At 34.6% G+C, this 18275-nt stretch overlaps 1 long non-coding RNA gene across 1 annotated transcript in view; it reads left to right on the forward strand.

Annotated features, from left to right (window-relative positions):
- The window catches only part of LOC129738679 (uncharacterized), a 64478-nt gene extending 55786 nt beyond the window's left edge, over nt 1-8692 (forward strand). Inside the window, exon 3 of the long non-coding RNA XR_008735591.1 lies at nt 8563-8692. This is a non-coding gene — a long non-coding RNA (uncharacterized LOC129738679). The remainder of the gene's footprint in view (nt 1-8562) is intronic.
- Nucleotides 8693-18275: the final 9583 nt, after the last annotated feature.

Here is an 18275-nt window from a genome sequence, read left to right on the forward strand (position 1 = left end):
CATGCATTCCTTTTATCCTGTGGTTTAGTTAAGAATATATAGTTCAGTGTAAGTTTTTTGATCCGGCTCGCTATCGCGTTCTTGTTCATCGCGTATCGCGTTGCGCGAGAACCAGAGCAACAACAGCGTAAAGGTATAATTTGTTAAATTCCTAAATTCATTATTCCTAACCTAAAATGCCGGTTCCAGCAACCTCGTTTCCACTGAATCACAGCTAAAGTAGCTGGATAGTTAATAGATTTCGTTTAAGAGCGATAAATGAAAAGGATAGCCAGGCCTAAAGTAATCGCGAAGGTATTTGTTATTCTAAATTAAAATTTGAAACTTTTCCTAAACTAAAGCTAAATTTACAGAAACACACACTGTACATAACCTCAATTACCCTAACTTGTTCGGGTGTGAAGTAACAGCTGAACACTGAAAATGTAAGAAACATTGTAATTCAAAATTCTAAAACATGCAACTAAAGTCTAAATTAAATCACAGCTTGAAGCTGTGCAAACTGCTTTCGAGATTCAGCGTTTTTAACGTAACATATCCCTTACAAATTTTATGTTATAACTTATGTCATCTTACGATCTTCAAATAAAATGTGTGCAATCTAAAGAAGAAAAACAAATGCGGAGTGAAATCTTTGCATGTGAGTTGAAATTTGGCATGGGGCATTCCGGCACATATAACATTTTCCTACTAATACTTTCATGATCGTCTGTCAGTTACAAAAATTGTACAGAATAAAGTGAGGATAGACGTTTGTGAATTATTGAATGAGCGACCTTTAAACTGAATCATCAAAAATGTCGATCATTGACCACGTTATGAACATCAAAAAGACGCACCCGAAGGGGCATGATATATTTTTTATATCTACTAGTAAATATTGATGTTCGACAAATATTCAACGGAAACTTTCACCACATGCTTTTCACAGCAGTCGAAAAAGAAATTTGCTAGAAGGAAACGATTCTTGGTTGCTTTTTTGAGTGATTTTCGCAACATAGCGGATACTTGATCACTATCATGCTTCCTTAAGGATTAGTTTTTGGATGAATTACATGACCAGTAAAATATTCCGGACCAAGACCAAGAATCCAGATTTACCATCAGAAGCAGAATTAGTTTCCTCATAAGCATCATATCCATGATCATAATCAGATTTCCGATCGGGATCATTTTAAAGATAAGAATAAGAGTAAGGGTCTGGATCAGGATCATACTCCATACCAGCTTCGATTCCACAGTAATATCGAGATTATGCTCGTTCTCCTCGATCTGTTCTTTTATGTATTTGATATTGGCCCTTTTCTGCGCCGCGCGATAGGTGACGGTAGTCGAGTCACCACGGAGTCATCGTGAGATTTATCACCTTATTCCTGGAGTCGATGTGGATAAAGTGACAGAGGTTCATTCCTAGGTGAGTGACTGAATGAACACATTTGTCAAAGTGGTAGAATTAGTTATGTTTTGACTGGGAAAAAAGTCCATCCAAAGTGACGCTTATCGGACAAAGTGACAACTGAAACCGAGTGACTCGGGTGACTCGACAATCGTCACCTCACGCGCGGCGCCGAGTAAGGGCCATTGTTTTTACGTTAAGTGAAGTCATTTGAAATGAATACAGTTGAATGTGTTGTGTATACGACATAACCGCGAGATTAACGTTGAATGGATATTTATCGCAACAGATCATGAAATGTTCGAACCCCAATTGAAAGTTCTCACTTATTACAATAAATCATAGAAAGACAAGTTATCGTTTTCTGATGAATTTCAATGTGCTCGCAAGACGATAATTTTATCAAAAATTTGCGAGACTGCCGATTTGAAGCACGCGAGATAGACAGTGGGTGTCCCAAATTGCATGATTTCTAGGAATCTGGGAGCTCAACCTACTTAGGATTTTTTATTTAATTCACCACATTTGACTTAATCAAAACCCACTTGAAAATCAAAACAATGGTTAAAAGCCTGAGATCATTCAAATCGGGCATGTCAAACTCGTTGAGGTGTGCGGGCGCAAAATCAGTTAAAAATATACTACTTATAGAAAAGGTTAAAGTTAATCAAGAGTAAACTTTTATTGAAAATTCGACATAGACGTTAATTAAATTGATGAAAATACGAAATGGGGAAAGTTTATGCGTGTTTCCATTCTTCAACGTTAATTTTTCCACCGAATGCTTGAAATTAAAGCCTGGATTGTTCGAAATCCTAATTTCAGAATCCAAATTTTGGATGTAGAATTGAAAAGGTACACCGAGGCAAGTGTAAACGGATTGCTCCATAGTTAAACTTTCACATGTCCTAAAAAATACGTATATCTACAAAAATTATCAGTTATCGTTTGTTGCATCACTAAAATAGTTTTAAACAAATTCCCGTTGAAAGTAAAAAATTTAAAAAAATTGTTAAAAAGCAACGGTACTTAAGCGAAAAAAGTCTAAGTTGGCACTCGCCCCGTTTGGGGGAAATTCAAACGCAATGCTTTTTCCAAACTAATTCACAGATACGTTTTAAAATGGATTTGATACATGTTCCGGTATGTTTTATCAACTTTTGTTGATATATTTGCTGTTTTCCTGAATATCCACTACAGATACAACACTTCCCCCTTCTGACCATCCTAATATTATGCTGAACCATTTTGGAGATTTATGAAATGGCTGATGTGACATGACTTAAAAGTCCGTTTGCACTTACCCCGACAGTGTCGTTTGCACTTGCCCGCTGTGTGGGTTGATTAGAGTGAATATTATTTTCACAACTTTCAGAATGTACTGAAAATTTATGATAAATTTTCTGCTTTCTTTAAAAAAAAAAAAGACATACACCGTCTTAGCCGATTTAGGCTCACAGACTGAATAAACATGGACAACTTAAGATTAACATTTAACACCCAGTACCAAGGTGGGAATCGAACCCATGCCTCAGGTGGTCCATGCGATTACCGTGTCACCACGCTATCCACTCGGCCACCGACTTTCACTCGAATATCGGTCCCAAACACTCACCTTTAAACGAAAAATCAGATTTGAATGCCATTTTTGTAGTCTGTAGTCAAAATATGTTAAATAAGAACACACTTTTCATGTCTAGTACGTACTTGAATTCGTGTGTAATCAAACAGTGCAGTGTTTTTAGTGAATAATTTAAAGAAAGTTTAGTTTAGCTACATCAGATTGTTTGTTTGGGCCCAAACAACAATTTTTAAAAGAAGAATTTTTTTTTTGTAACAGATAAAAGTTGAATGTTTGCACTTGTCCCGGTGTTCCTTATAGAAAAATTTGATTTTAAATTCAGGCTCAGTATGATATTTCAAATTTAGATTCTGAATACAGATTTGATTCAGAACTCAGAATTAAGAAGGTCGAATTAAGTTTTCTGTGTTAAGACTTTAATCATGCATTCATAAGTTAGACTGAAGCAGATGAATTTTAAAAAGGTTCTCGTATAAGTTTGAGATTTCAAGTTTTGTAATCAGACTAAAAATTAAATTTCAAATATAAAAATATAACAAAGCTTTAGATTTTAAATTCAGACTAATTATCTGGATTAAACATACTCATTCTAGAACATAAATAAAACCAAAACTAAGAAGCTAGTAATCTATACACATAATTCAGTAACTAGTACACAGTACTATGATTTCAGAAATAATCATTCAAATAACATTCAAAAACTATATATCTATATTCAAAGTCAAACAAAAACAACCAAACAATAGTAATTCTATTTATGCAATTAATTAAATCTGAATTTCTAAGTTTAAGTCATAGGATTTTGAATTCAAAATTTAAACTCAAAGTTCGAATTAGCTATTGAGTTTTGAACCCAATATCGACATTTATGGATTTAAGAACTTGAGTTCAACGCCGAGTTTAAAAGTAAAATACATTAACAGCACAAAATAAGCTTGTTTAGTTCTCTGAATATAATGATTTATCGGAATCATTTACAAAAATTAAATTTGGTTCATTGTGGCAATTTTATTAATTTTTTTTCGAGATTTTTTAAAATTGATTAAACTTTTTTCAAATGCACATTTATAACTTTATAACTTCCCAAGTGAAATCAAATAATAGCATTGAAATTTTACCAGATTTTGAATTAACATATAGTAAACTTCTACATGAGAAATCTATAAAAAGTATCATCTGTATCATCAAATATTTGGCAAAACTTACCATTTTCCAGCCCTTTTGATTGCAACTTTCATTTTTAGATTTATGGAGGAAAAAATTACAATGAATCTATATTTTTACGTCCAACTCTAACAAATCTAATATGATTTTTTGAAGAATTAATAAAAATTTTCAAAAAACTACCTTATGCTTTATTGATTTCCAACGCAGTTTGAAAATGACAAAATATTTGCATTTAAAATATTTTGTAATTATTTTACGAAAAAATGTAACCTAAAGTCTCGGAAAACATGTTTTCCTTACAATAATTTTAAGATTCTAAAAACTTTTGAACCCAAAATTGTTCTATTAACAAATGGAAGTTTTGGTTCTGATTAGTTGAAAGGATTTGGAAATCTCCAAGAGAATTTGAGACCCAGAACATCAACTTAGATGTACCACATGATATCATAATGTGGTTTTTAAATGATGCAATGCAAGTACTTCAAGATTTCAAGATGACGATTCAAATTGAATTTAAGAAATCTTTTGTGTCGCAATATTTTTCTCCTAAAGGACACATCCTTAGACAAAAAACTATAATAATGTTAGTTGACATTACAAACCAAAAATCGACGTATCATTCCGAAAGCTTTATTTTCACAAAAAATCATATTGATGTTTGCATAAATAATATTATAACAAATATTTATAACATTATAACAGTTAAAAAATTGAGCATTTGACGATTTTTTTTCATAAATTCATTAAGCAGTGCGAAATTTAAACTTTATTATTTTCTTGGAAGGATAATTCATAATAATTTTCAAATTCTTTAAGAAAGTTTTGAATTGAAGGAGTGTAAAAATTACATCATACTGAGCATTCCGGCAATTTCTGGCGTGCTCTTTAATGTTTATAAACTTTCTTTTAAAAAAAATTTAATGATCCATAACATTTTTATATCATTAAAAACTTTATATTTACGACTCAGTTGGCGGACTGGCATTAGATAACCTATCAATCCTAATACTTCTCGATTTTTATTTCTCAGCTTGAATTTGCTGCCATAAGCTCAGAAGACTCAAGCGTTTTAACAACAGAGTTATATGACTCACTAATTTTCTTTCTTTAATTTTCTTTTCTTGTTAAATCAAATTTAATTAATGTGCTTAGGTGTATGTATATTGTTAACACTAGAAAGACCGCACCAGTCAAAATGACTGGTTGGATACTTTTTTTGTTGAATATCTTCTAAACACTACGCTCTAAAAACTCGCAAAAAATACGACTTTTCATGAATTTTGAATCTCTACAAAACTGTGTATTTTTTATTTCACAAGCTCTTTTAATAAGCGAGAAAAATTTCGCCATGGACACTCGAACCGTGACCAGTCAAAATGACTGGTAAAATTCACAACCCTATAACTCAAACAAGATACATTTTTTTCGCTTGCTTTTGGTTTCATTTGCAACCTACATTCAAGACAATGAGCCCTAGTTGATTTATGGTGGACAGGAGTGTGTCATTCGTAATGAAATTATTGATTTTCGATGCGAAGTCATGAAAATTTGTAGAAAAAGTTCTCGGATTGACCGCTGTGTGGCGCTTCAAGCACTTGACTCCCAATTTTTTTAGTCCGTTTTGTTGCTCAACTATAATCCAACATTCTGTCAAAATTTGACGAAATTTCATCAAGATTTGTAAAAGTTATGTTATATTTAATACATGTCCATTCAGAGGCGAACCAGCCTGCGGCTGAAAACCTCTCAAATAAAGACAAAAAAAAAAAAAAAAAAAATACATGTCCATTGTCCATTCGAGAAATCGAATCATTTCAGGTGATAAATATGTTTTATACTAAACTAGAACGAGTACAATAATTATGAATTGTGTACTCATTTATTCAAATTTGAAGTCATTGGCTATGAAATTTAATAATTCAAATGATATTTCAACATGGGAGCACGGAATAATTATTATATGTTGGTTATCCACCATGGGTGCGCGGATTCACCGCAGTTTCTGCCCAAGTATGTATTCACATACATTCTTAGATTATTAGGTTCGACAAATGTCCAATGCAAGTTCATTTACAGGTATTCCGGCACCCGTGTATATACCTGGCCAGCTGGCAACTGATTGAACATTCTTATTATATAGTCAGTTATAAGAGGAAACACATCTTACCTGTCAACAACTTATGGGGTTTGAACCCAAGTGATTTCTTGCCGATACCAGGAATTGAACCCAGTACGCCTGGCATACCTAGACCAGACTCGCGCCAGCCTATCTGATAGATCACATCGGCGCTAAGATATTTCAACATGGGTGCACGGATTGGCTGTAAATTCACCGTTGAAAATTATATAGAAATAAATAGTTTTCAACTTGCTTCAGAACACAAATTTTTTTTAAGGAAAAACAAAAGAACGTGTACATTTGACAATGTTGATTCATTATTTTTATTTTCACTGTTTTCCGTCGCACGATATAACTTGATGCATATAATTCCTAAAATTCACTACGTCCATGGTAACCGTTTTCCAATTTCTTGGATGTTGATCAGATCTTAACAGATAAATATTCGATTGCAAAAACCTGCTTTTTAATAATAAATAAATAAATTTATTATTTCAAGATATAAATAAAATATTTCTTTTCCAGGTATGAAAAAACGGAACTTAAAATAAAAATCGTTATTTAAATCATTATGTCTCAACATGAAAGACATGGTTTCGACTTTGGTTTAGTTAAGATTTGTAAAAATGCTTTTTAAAAATTTGCAAAAAGTCCAATATTTGATTAAAACGCAGTGAATCCGTGCACCCATAGGAAAAACCATGTATATAACACAAATTTCCATTTGAATCTATAAAAGTCTATATTCTTTACCTTTAGCATGCAAAAAAATTGATTTTTTATGAATGGCGGTGAATCCGTGCACCCATGGTGAATTGCTCTACTTATAGAAAAAGTATGCTTCAAAACCTACAATATCAGGTATAATTTATAGGCAACGTGTTGAAAAATTTCAGAGCAATGGATGTTAGAAAATATCTACAAAAACAAAATTGAAGTGAAACCGTGCACCCATGGTCAATACTCATAGCCATCTAACATGATTTTATAATTAAATTGATAATGTGTTTTTATTTTTTAATAATTATTTGAAATATTCATTTTATGACATACACGCATTCGTCAACTATGCGAAAATGAGGTGATTCCGTGCACCCATGGTGAAAAAATATTTCCATTTTATAACAAAAATGATATCGAATTAATATCAAAATAATTTCAAAAGAAAAAAGTTAAAAATATTATGATATAAAAAATTTTTCCTTTACCAGTCATTTTGACTGGTCACGGTCCGAATAGGTATATTCAATTTGCCGGTCCTTCTAGTGTTAAATCAATTTACCTTGTAATCTTAAATAGTGAAAATTATTCAATCACATAAAAAATATAAAAAAAAACTCTGTTCATGCATAAATCCATTTGCTTTTTCCGATTTGACATTAAAAACATAATTGGAGCTTAAAAAATATTTTTGAGTTTTCGAAAAAGTTATTTATGCATAAAAATAGCAAAAAGTGGATTTTTTCAGCAAGAGTCGCTAATTTATCCAACGAAGCTTGCCAAGTTGGATAAATACGTTGATTGCTGCTTTTCGATACTGTTTTCAGTGTCAAAAAGTTCAAACTTCATCATTATACATACGTCAAAAGTCTACTTCTAGCGGCTTTTAGAAATTGATGAGTACATTAATTTCACCTTAGTTATGTTATTAAAATTACAAAATAAAGTACTTTAAAGATTCTTAGAGTTAAGAACAAGCTTATTATATTTGAAAAAAATATATTTTGATACTTTGGAAATTTAAACTATCATTAAAAATGTGTATTTATCAAATTTTTAAAATGAACGCATCAATACGACACATAGGTACATAAATATTGAGTTTTGTGAAAACGCGGCCTAACTCTCAACAAATTCAAAAAATGTAAAATTTTTGAATCCTTGTAATTTTATTAGAATATTTTTTACTATAACCGGTATTAATTTCCTTCCATTAAATATATGTTCGGTAAGAATAGCTTACGGTAAAATTTCTTCAAAATTGTGGGTACAAGTTGACGAAATGTGTTGGAAAACAAAGAAAAAATCAGAATAACAAAAAAGTACAATGTATACTACCGTGAGATTTGGGAGAGTGATTTAATCTATATACTATAGTAAAAAATTGACACTATAGAAACTGACAAGAAGGGCTTAACTTGTTTCGTGTTTGTTCCTTCAGGAAAAATTTTAATAGTGACTTAATTCATGACACATCGACAAAAGAAAATGTTTAAACATCACATTTTAACAGTTGTCATCCATCATTTTGGCTTTTTTTAAATCTCAAATCTTTCGTTTCTTTCCCGTTCCCTCTAGTTCATTCCCCGCCTCGGATCATTAAGCAACCACCCACGGATGAAATGCTGTTCCAGGTGGCCCAGAGCGGCGAAAACGACAAACCTTTCATCATCGAGTGCGAGGCAGAAGGAGAACCTGCTCCAAGGTAAGCGAATAAGAATGTTTCTTAAAATCGTCACTAAGGTTAAGTTTATAAATACCTATAAGTATCCAGGTGCAACAAATTTTTGAATTATTAAGAAGGTCTTTTTGCAAGTGTTTTTAAATGCGAAACACGATTCGAGATTGGAGAAATTCTGAAAAATTTACTTATTCTGACATGGATATAAAGTTCAATCACTTGGTGTTATCAAAATTGTCTGCGGCTAATGCCGTTAATTAAATCTAATCTTCACAGTTAAAAGTTATCCTCCTCAGTCGGAACGAGGACACATTTATGAATTGTTGTGGGTTTATGATGCGGTCGGTTGCTGCTGCAGTAGTCGGTGTTCTTGTTAATTCAATTTCGCTTTATGGATCCCTAGAGTTGGTTGACGCCGACTTGACGCCTCGCTGGGATTCTCACCCGGAAGCATAAGGAAAGTATCTGGGGGTTATGATGATGAGGTTTTACGCCGCTCCTCCTCCCTGAAGATCGATTGTCGACCGGCAAAGCCTATGCTGTAGTCGGGATGATCGAATTTTAATTAAATTAAAATGGGATTTCAACGTTGCTGCTCCAGGAATCTAGTTAAGCAGACTAGACTGGTCGTGCTTGTAAATCGGAAGTGCGGAAGCTGGATCCCAGTAGAAGCATGATTTCATATTTGCTGACTCTCCAAAGGGGAGAAAATTTAGACTTGAAATCGATACAAGTCTGCTAGGAGGGGAGTTGACCGAGGGTTGTTATTAGGGATTATGAATTGTTCATAATGTGGTTTAACATCGTGTCGCTTTTATCACGAGGGTGAATGTAAGATGAAAGCTATGTTTACACAGATTTTCTTTGTGTTGTTCTTGCAAATGAAACGGTTTCGTTGATTTATTCATAAGATAGCTGTCTGAATAGTTTTTCAAAGAGCTCCGTTTAAAACTTTGAAACGCACTAAATTTTGGAGAGATATATTATTTCTCTATGTTCGCCAAGTTATTTTGTTCGAATTTTTAAGAAAACTCGTTCGTGATTCTATTATGCCAAATATATTGACGCTTTTATATTCCTCTCCCTCTCCGTTATGTTATCTTGCCAAAAAATCCCGATTGTGTTCTAAATTTGATAAAACCCATTTGAAAATTGTACAAATTGGGCCGTATTTTAAATTGGATTTGTATGGTCCCCAGTTAGGAAAATGCATCGAACCTTTCAATGAATAAATCATTTTGATCTGTCAAAATTTGGTTGTGTAAAAATTTTGAACAAAATTAGTTCAAAATAGTTCAAACTGTCGTATTGTTCGTTGATTTTATATGGAAGCCCCCTTAATTCATACGCGATAGGAAAAACATTTTGTAAAGATAAAATTATTTGAGGGACCCATAATTAAGTGAAAATTGACAAAATGAAACTAGCCTAAATGTAAGGTAAAATTATGATGAATTTTAAATTTTTTATAGACAAAATTGTGGAATGACATATTTAACCTTCGAGTACCATCATCATTCCTTTAGCATGCATTTGTATTTGTTTTGCATTCTTTATTTAAGTGTTCTCCAGGGAAATCCCGGTTGTCCACAAAACCAAGCTGCGAAAGGCTTTGTCCGAGTGTTGCATCAATCAACAAGGTTATTATTGCACCATTCCACCAAAAAGGACCCCGCGAAGCAGTCAAAACAAACCAATCAAAACAGATGTTTAACGACATAAATACAAAAAAAGAACGAATTCACGCTTACATATGGTGTCTGTCAGAGCATCACAATACCAAAATGTTACGGTGATTGTAGACACAATGATATTTAAATCAGTTTCCGGCCATGGCACGACCCGTGCGATGTCCTGACGGGATTCAATTTTCGGTACTGACTCGATCCCGGTGCAGGTCACTGGCCTTGGCATGTAGTGCCGCATTGCATAATTTATGTTTCCCCCCCTTCTCTCCTTGACCGCGACGATATGGTTTTGAACAATTTTTCAACCCCGAAGGCATCAAAAATGGTTGCAGCAGAGGAAGTGATAAAATTTGTTGATTAAATATTTTTCACAAAGGCAAATCGATTCAGCGTGCAAAAAATAAACTAATTTCCATGCGACCAACACAAAGGGCTGGAAGCCTAAAGTTGCAACGCATAAATCATACGTCATTGTACTTACGTATATAATCCCTTGTAGTAAAAAGGCAAAGTGAAATTTTTCGCTGAACAACTTTGTTCAGAACGGTACCTTTCTAACTTTTTATAATTCTGCAAAAAATCGTGGATGAGTTTTGTACCAAAACGAAGATTTTAAGACCCCAGGGTTTGAAAAATTCAAAAACTACCCCATATCGACTCAGTGTACTGTACAGTATGACACATAAAAAATTGCGAAAATCTGTCACCAGAGTTCTAAACCACTTTTTTTGATGTTATCATAATATAAAAACCTTTTCATTCATTCAGGCTTGTAAATAAACATTTTAAGAAACAATCCCTCGATATATGCACTATCGTTCTCAACATCCCTTTTCAGGCGAGATTTGAATTGGCAGCATACCTTCGCAATATAAGCCTCTGACATTGCAGCCCACACCTCAAAGATAGAAGCCTTCAGAGAATTGACACTTGGATGAGAGGATCTACAGGCCTTTGCTCGAACATACGACCATATCAAAAATTCGAGGGGGCTCGTATTCGGACCTCTCAGAGGCCAAAGTTCCTTCGCCGAAAACTTTATATTCTCCTCCAGCCAGGTTTGGGTCCATTTAGAGGTATGGCGTAGGCTCCATCTTGTTGGAAAATCCACGAAAGTACCTGATTCTTCAAAATGTCCATGTAGACTTCGGTATCAACTCTTACTCCAACTTTTATGAAAACATGAGACATCATAAATCCATTCGAAGCAGCCGCTCTGAGAACACGACGATCATCTTCTTCAACTTAGACAGAAATAGCTTCAAGCGCTCAAGTGTTTATTTCGTTCTGTTATCTAATACCGCATCGCTCTTGCCTTCATTGAGCCTTCTTTGACCAATATTTGCATGGAAGAATTTGAGATACTCGCTTTCTTAGCAAGCCTCTGGATTGATCTTACTAGATTCCGCTGCATTTTCGTCTTTATCAATTTCACCACTTTAACAGTGCGTGCTGATCTTGACCTTCCACTACCCGGCATCCGTGGACATGTTCCAGAAAGAAGAGAACGGAACTCAAAAAGTAGATGAAAAATAACTAACAAAATGTAAAAAATCTGAAAAAGCACTGAAATTAATGTACAAAAATATGACTAATGAGATAAAATTAAAAATTGAGACAAAATAATGACATAAATATTTCAAAACTGTGCCAAAAATATATGAAAAACTTTTACAAAAATCGGCAAAAACTATGACAAAAATATGACAAGATACAACGGCTCACCGGCAGGACTTGAACCTGCAATCTCCGCTTCAGTACAACGGCGCGTAAGCCAATTTCATCACGGCGATCATCGTGAAACCAGCGAACACGAGCAATCGAGCTCTGCCGATTTGTCGTAGTATTATCAGACTTCTGTAATATTATTGTCATTAGCTATTATAGTTGTCATGTTTTTATCACATTTGTCATATTTTCCATAATGTTTTAAAATTTTTGTCAAAGTTTTTTTTTCGGGTTGTTTCATTGTAAATTTTTTGTTCTTTTATTGTCAAAATACTGTCATCTGTCATATTTTTATTATTATTTTTTGTGTATTTTGGTCATGGCTTGATCATTTTATTGTCAAATTTTCCAAATGTTCTGTTATATTTTCCTAATATTTTTGTCATATTTTTCTCATATTTTTCTCATATTTTTGTCAGAGTTTCGTAATTTTTTTGTTATAATATTGTAATATTTTTTTATAACTTTGTCATATTTTTGTCATAGTTTTGTTAGATTTTTTTTCATGCGATTTTCAGTTATTTACAATATTTTACAGTTAAGCGGAAGCCGTCATATTTGATTTCGATATGGCGTACCATAGCGTCAGACAGCGAAATTCGACTTCTACTATTCGATTCCTTCCACCTAATACCCATATTGTGGGTGTTTCATGCTTTTTTCAGTCATTTAAAGAATTTTGAAGTTAGGCGGAAGCCACCACCTTGGATTTCAAAATGGCGTCAAAAATCTATTTTCCGACATTCTCACAAAGTCCATGCATCGAGTATTTTTTTCCTCAAGATTTCTCTTCATAACACCTGCGGTCCTGGATTTCGCAAGGTTTTTTTCGCAGTTTTCTGGAATTAACGCAGGTTTTCGTAATTCACGCAGATTGTTTTTTGGCGCGGTAGCAGGTATCAGGTATCAGAATGGGGGTAGGCTTAATAGCGGCACGTTATCCAAACATACGAGAAAATTGTGCCTAGCCTTTTTTTTATCCAAGATTTCATCATTTACCTGAGAAACCTGAAAAACCTATAAAAGGAAGAAATAAATTCAATCTATTTAAGATGGCATAAAGCCTTTCCACTAGGGATTATTAGCATTAAAGTTCTTTTATACATTCGGTAAGGAATGATAGAATGTTTTTTAAGTTTAATTTCTTAAACTCAGATTCGCTTAAAGCGTAAGATCCCAGAGTACGAAAACGTAGTCTGGCAAATGAGGGACAGTTACATATAAGATGGAAGGGATCTTCCACATCTGATTCACAACTACCACATACTGGAGATTCAGCACGCTGAATGTTGTGCATGTGATAGTTGAGTTTACAATGACCGGAGAGTGCTCTGATCAAGATGTAACTCGATATTATTGGAGATGGTTTTTCTAAAAATAATTTAGTTTGACGACAAGTGTCCAACTCTTCCCAGTATCGTTCATGCTGGTTAGAGGACCAAGTTTGAGTTTGGTTTCTGAACCAACATGGCGATATTGGGACAGCCGGCTCTGGTCCGTAAAATTCCTTTTCCGACCCAGCTCTAGTTCGTCGGCGCATTCGTTTCCAAAAATTCCCTTATGTCCGGGTACCCATAGAAGGTTTAATCCATTGCCTTCAGCAAGTTCTTCGATTGCTTTCCGGCATGCGATTACCAGTTTTGATCTAGAACTGGAAGCACTGAGTGATTTGATAGCTGCTTGGCTATCTGAACAGAAGTAAATTGTTCTGAACATAATCTTCTTTTGAAGTGCAATTTGCACTCCATACATAATAGCATATAGCTCAGCCTGAAAGACTGTACAATATTTTCCTAGAGGTTGAGCATATTCTATGTTCAACTCGTGACAGTAAATTCCTGCACCTGCACGGCCGTTTGATAATGAACCGTCAGTATAGAATACAATATGAGAGGACATTTGGTCCTCTACGAAACCTGATAACCATTCCTGAGGAGAAGGAAATTTGACTTTAAACCCCATGTAGGGAAAACTACTCGAGAGTGTTAAATCGTTTGGCGCTAGATTAAACTTGTTTAATAGAACTAATTCAGGCCACACATTTGTATGACTCGATGATCTTTCGATATTTCCTGACAGCCAGAGACCAACTGCCTGTAGACGAAAAGCACATGAGAAGGCTTCCTGTTTTAGGAACAAGTGTAGAGGTTTGATAGAAAACAGAGCCTCTAGTGCTGCAGTAGGAGTTGTAGTGAACGATCCGGACATCCCCAAAAGACACATTCTTTGAAGGTGATTTAGTTTAGTCCGAACTGTTGCAACTTCTCCTTTCTGCCACCACACTAGACACCCATAGGCCAGAATTGGTCTTACTATTGTGGAGTAAATCCAGTGAATATGTTTGGGTTTGAGTTCCCAGTTTTTCCCGATTGCACGTCGGCATTGTCCGAAGGCCATGCATGCTTTTTTGATTCTGAATTCGATGTGATCAGACCAGTTTAATTTGGAGTCAAGAATGACACCCAAATATTTAACTTGATTAGACACGGTGATTTCGGAACCATAAAACAGCAGAGGGCGCACCCCGCGGGTGATACGTTTTTTAGTAAATAAAACAATATTAGTTTTTAGAGGATTAACTGAAAGTTCTACATGAGAACACCACCGTTCAACAGAGCGCAGAGCTTGTTGCATTATATCAAATAATGTGCTTATGCACAAACCTCTTACCAGCAGAAGATAATCATCTGCGAATCCATAGGTTGGTATTCCACGGTCATTGAGTTTTCTCAACGAGCCGTCTGCAACTAGGTTCCACAAAAGAGGTGATAGTACACCTCCCTGTGGGCAACCACGTGTGCTAACTTTTGTAATTGAAGCCTGTCTTAAAGACGAATGAAGATTCCTGTTACTTAGCATTGCGCTAATCCAGTTAGTTATAACACTAGGCACTCCATGAAGTAGTGCCGCATCCATTATTGATGTAAACGAGACATTATCAAATGCTCCTTCTATGTCTAGAAATGCTCCTAGACATGATTCTTTCTGTGAAAAACTATTTTCAATATTATGTACTACGTTGTGCAAAAGAGTTAATGTTGATTTTCCTGTTTGGTATGCATGTTGTGTCGCATTAAGCGGATGTTGGACAAGGCATTCTTGCCTGATATGATGATCAATTAAACGTTCAAGTGCTTTTAATAGAAATGAACTTAGACTAATAGGACGAAAGCTTTTGGCTTCGTCGTATGATGATCGTCCCCCTTTGGGGGGACATTTTGATTTTTCAAAGCATTTTGAAGTTAGGCGGAAGCCGCCTTCTTGGATTTTTCCGACGTTCTCACAAAGTCCATGCACCAAGTATGTTTTCCTTAAGATTTCTCTTCATAACCCCTGCGGTCCTGGATTTCGGAAGGTTTTTTTCGCAGTTTCTGGAATTAACGCAGGTTTTCGTAATTCACGCGGATTTTTTTTTTTTGCGCGATAAGTATCCCCCGCTGTCATTCTGGATTCTGCAAATTAATTTGCAAAGATTTTATCACGTTTGATTAATTAATTATTGCTAAACACCGAAGGTTTTTTTCGGTGTTGAACCGCTAGCTGCGCAATCCGCATGCCCTATGGCCGGCCTTTAAAAACGAACTTGCGAAATTCATCCGATGAACATTCCGCTTCGCGCTCACTGTGTTTGTACCCATAGAGCCAAATTGTCTTGTATAAAGTTGTAGCCAACGGTTTTTGAGGCATCTTTACCGAAGACATCACTTACACACTTAGAGAAAACTTGGTATTTGAACGAAAATCAAAATTGATTTCGATTAAAATAAATACTCATTTGAAACATACTTCTTTTACTTTTTACTAAGGAACGATTTTGGAGAGTCTGTAGTTCGCGCAATCTAGATTTACTCGCGTTTCCCCAGAATGATACAAGATATTGTAATCTTGAGTGTACTAGGGAGAAGTACAGTTTTTTTAGCCAGCACACAGAAACGTATGGAGATATTTTTCGCAGTATTCCACAAACAGCGATTTTTTTTAAAGTAGATCGATATGGTATTCCCAGCTCAAAGTGGAGTCAATAATGAGGCCGAGATATTTACAAGATTGAACTTGTTTGATTAGTGAGTTTCCTACTGGTATGTTCACAAAGTCAGGTTCTGTACGCCTTGATGAACGGAAGATCATATAAGTCATTTTGCTTAGATTTAAGGATAGCAAATTCGAGTCGAAGTACTCCTTAAGGATTGACAGATCTTGCTCCATTTGTTCTCTGATTCTTTGACAATTAGAATTGCTGTATGAAATACTTGTGTCATCGGCGAAAAAACGGATTTAGCCGATCAGCTTGAGTCTTGATAAATCATTAATGAACATCAGGAACAAAAGGGAACCTAGTACACTACCCTGAGGGACACCGGTGTGTATAGATTGTAATTCACTTATCTTCCCATTCACTGACACAAGCTGCCATCGATTTTCTAAGTAGCTTGCTAAAATCGCGAGAGCTTTTCCTCTTATCCCATAGCAGTTAAGTTTTTGTAGCAGCAGTTCGTGATTTACCGTGTCGAATGCTTTTTGAAGATCTAGAAAAATGGACCCGGCCAACAATTTTCCATCGATTGCCTTATAGATGTCCTCAGTCAGCTCGCAAGTGGCAGAAAGGGTACTGTAACCTCGTCTGAATCCATATTGGTGTGCACACAACAAATTGAATCGGTTCAGGAAATCCATTATCCTTGTGGCAAATAATTGTTCCAAGATATTGTTCAAGATTGATAATAAATATATTGGTCTGTAATTGTTCAGGTCCATAGTATCTCCAGATTTATATATAGGATTTTTAAGCAATTTGGATATCTGCCTGTATCAATTATTTCATCAAACACATTTTTCAGAAGCGTTGCAAAAGCCAGATGATGTTTTTTTACTGTAACAGGACTAACAGTATCCAGTCCAGGTGATTTGTTTCTGATTTCGCGATCAACATAATTACTTCTTGAACAGATGTTCTGCTTAAAAATATGGAACAATCATGACTAAGAAGGGTTCCAAATTAAGAAATGTTTCAATCACTTCGAAGTGTGCTTGCTACTTTGGATCCAATTGAGCAGAAAAAATTGTTAAGTAGATTACTAACAACTTCACCATCATTTACTTCTCCAATTGATGTTTTTAATGTTATAACTGGAGATTTTTTATTATTTCCGAGCATATCGTTAATAAATTGCCAAGATTTTTCTGGGATGCATTTCCAAGAAGCTGATAATAATAATGACGTTTTCAGATAGCTTTTTCACGTTGCAGTTTTTGTGAGATTTGTTTGAAAAGTTCTTTGGAGTGAGCATCGTTTGGATTGCCCTTACAACGTTTTAAAAGATTTTCTTTCATTTTGATCAGTTGCCACAGATTTACAGTCATCCAAGGACAATGTCCTTTTATATTTGCTTGAATGTTCACAGTTTTTGTACAATTTTGACGGATTTCTTTATGTTTTTGAAGAATATATTCTAGTTTTCTTTCACCACTCAAAGTTTCTGGAATATTTTCAAAGGCGTATCCCAATAAATCATTAGGTTTTTGATGGTTGATAACTTCTTTTGTGAGTTGTTGGTTTTTGGAGCTATGTTTGCAGTCAAAAGTTGAAAGAATTATGCTACGGTCACTCATATCAGTAGAAATAGTTTCATTCATCATTGATGATATCATAGATTTCGAGCATTGGGTGTTTTCCAAAATATTGTTGCTGATGGATCTAGTCGCAATATTATTGGTTACATCGAGATTGAATTAACTTGAAAGTCGAGTATATTCTTCCACAACAGGATTGGCTGACAGGTTTATTGGAACGTTCATATCGCCTACAATGAGGTATTTTATGTAAATTAACAAAAATTTCAAATATCCGAAAAATTACAGGACAAAAATTGATGACATACTTTCTCACATCTTAAGCTAGTTTTTTAAGGTTTTTTATTTTATATAAAATTTGAAAAATCGAGAAATAAATATACAAATTTTAACATTATTCGATGCCGAACATAAAATTACCCAGTGTGTCGGAATGGCTTGAAAATATTACCTACAAACTTTTTACTGGTTTCCTCATGCTTTACTGACACTGTTGGTGTAAAAATATTTTTCGAACAATCACTCAATTTTTTTAAATAAATATTTTTATAATTCTGTTAGGTGTCTGGGGTGAAATGCAACCAAATGCAAATCAAAGAAACACCTTATAAATCTCGTTTCCA

This window comes from Uranotaenia lowii, chromosome 1 (genome assembly GCF_029784155.1).
Source record: "Uranotaenia lowii strain MFRU-FL chromosome 1, ASM2978415v1, whole genome shotgun sequence".
Classification (NCBI taxonomy): Eukaryota; Metazoa; Arthropoda; class Insecta; order Diptera; family Culicidae; genus Uranotaenia; species Uranotaenia lowii.